The sequence below is a fragment of the Propithecus coquereli genome, unplaced genomic scaffold, assembly GCF_000956105.1.
Source record: "Propithecus coquereli isolate 6110/MARCELLA unplaced genomic scaffold, Pcoq_1.0 Scaffold295, whole genome shotgun sequence".
NCBI lineage: Eukaryota > Metazoa > Chordata > Mammalia > Primates > Indriidae > Propithecus > Propithecus coquereli.
This window is the reverse complement of record NW_012148563.1, coordinates 335,457-337,607: the sequence shown is the minus strand read 5'-3', so window position 1 is coordinate 337,607 and position 2,151 is coordinate 335,457.

Genomic DNA, 2,151 nt, shown 5'->3' with positions numbered 1-2,151 from the left:
TACAGATGCCGTCTTCTCCCTGTGTCTTCACGTGTCTTTCCTCTGTGCGTGTCTGTGTCCTCATCTCCTCTTCTTGTAAGGGCACTAGTCGTGTTGGACTAGGGCCACCCATTTGACCTCATTTTACTTAATTACTCCTTCAAAGGCCCCGTCTCCAAATACAGCCACATTCTGAGACAGGGATTAGGACTTCAGCATGGGTTTGGGGGAACACACTCCAGTCTGTAGCAGTTACCTTACATGGTAAAACATGGTAAAAGGGATTTTGCAGATGCTGTTAAGTTAGGAATCTTGAGATGGGGAGATTATTCTGGATTATTCAGGTGGACCCAACGTAATCACAGTGTCCTTGTAAGAGGGAGGGAGGAGGGTCAGAGTCAGAGAGAAGGCCATGTGGTGATGGAAGCACAGGTTGGAGTTTTGCATTGTGAAGACAGAGGATGGGCCACGAGCCAAGGGATGCAGGCAGCCCCTGGAAGCTGCACATGGCACCAAAGCAGCTTCTCCCCGGGGACCCCACAAGGATCGCACCCCTACCAGCATCTCAGCAGGACCCATTTCAGACCTCTGCCCTACAGAACTATAAGATAATACATCTGTATTGTTTTAATCCACTAAATTTGTGGTAATTTGTTTAGCAGCAATAGGAAATTAATACAATTACAAATACCCAAATCCTCCAAATGTGTCATGTGACCCATGACATCGGTTCAGGCTCTTTTTTTTCTTTAATTAATAAACTTTATTTTTCAGAGAAGTTTTAGGTTCGAAGCAAAATTGAGCATTAAGTAGAGAGTTTCCATATACTCCCTCTCCCCCCGCTACATGCACAAACTCCCCCATTATCATCATCCAGAGTTGTGCGTTTGTTACGATCAATGAACCTACATTGACATATCATTATCACTCAAAATCCATAGTTTACACTGGGTTTTACTCTTGATGTACATTCTACAGGTTTGAACAAATGTATGATGACATTTATCCAACATTGTAGTATCATACAATAATTCAGGGCAGTAATTTCACTGCCCTAAAAGTTCACAATGTTCCCCCTGTTCATCCCTTCCTTCCCCCAACCCTTGGCAGCCACTCATCTTTTGACCATTTCCATAGCTTGGCCATTTCCAGAATGTTGTATAGTTGGAATTACACAGTAGATGGCTTTTTCAGACTGGCTTCTGTCACTCAGTGATATACATTTAAGTTTTTTCCATGTCCTCATGACTTGATCATTCATTTCTTTTTAGGGTTAAATAATATTCCATTGTCTGGATACACCATAGTTTATCCTTTCATTTACTGAAGGACATCTGGTGTTTCTGGGTTTTGTCAATTATAAATAAAGCTGTTATAAATACCCATGTGTAACTTTTCAGTTCATCTGGGTGAATACCCGAGAGCATGATTGCTGAGTCCTATGGTAAAAGTATGTTTAGTTTGTAAGAAACTGACAAACTCGCTTCTAAAGGGGCTGCGCCATGTTGCATTCCCACAGCAGGGAATGAGAGTTCCTGTCGCTACACTGATCTTCTCACTGTTTCCAAATGCTGTTTGCATCCGCATTCGGTGCTGTCGGTGTTTCACATTTTGGCCGTTCTAGTAGGTGTGTAGCAGTAGCTCATTGTTATTTTAATTGGCAATTCCTCAATGACATATGATGTTTAACATTTTTATATGCTTATTTGCCATCTGTATATCTTTGTTGGTGAGTTCTGCTTACATCTTAAAGTTGAGTAGTGTCAATCCTCTGACTTATTCTTGTTTTTCAATATTGATTTTTCTATTTGGGGTCTTTTGCATCTCCCTTTAAACTTTAGAACCAGTGTTGATATCCACAAAATGACATGCTGGGATTTTTACTGTGATTGAATCTGTGGATCAAATTGGGACGTCTTGACATACTGAGACTTCCTGTCCATACACATGGAATGACTCTCCACTTACAGTAAGGGCTCATTCAATATTGTCAGTCGGTTCCTAGAAACTGCAACTTTAAGCAAAACAGCATATAATGAAACCATTTTTTTCTGTCAACATTATAATGAAATGACGCTGAAGGATATGACATTATTCAAAGACCTACTGTACCTCTTTTCACTCAAAATTGCAATTTCCAAGAACCTATCAACAAGATTGAATGAGATCTTA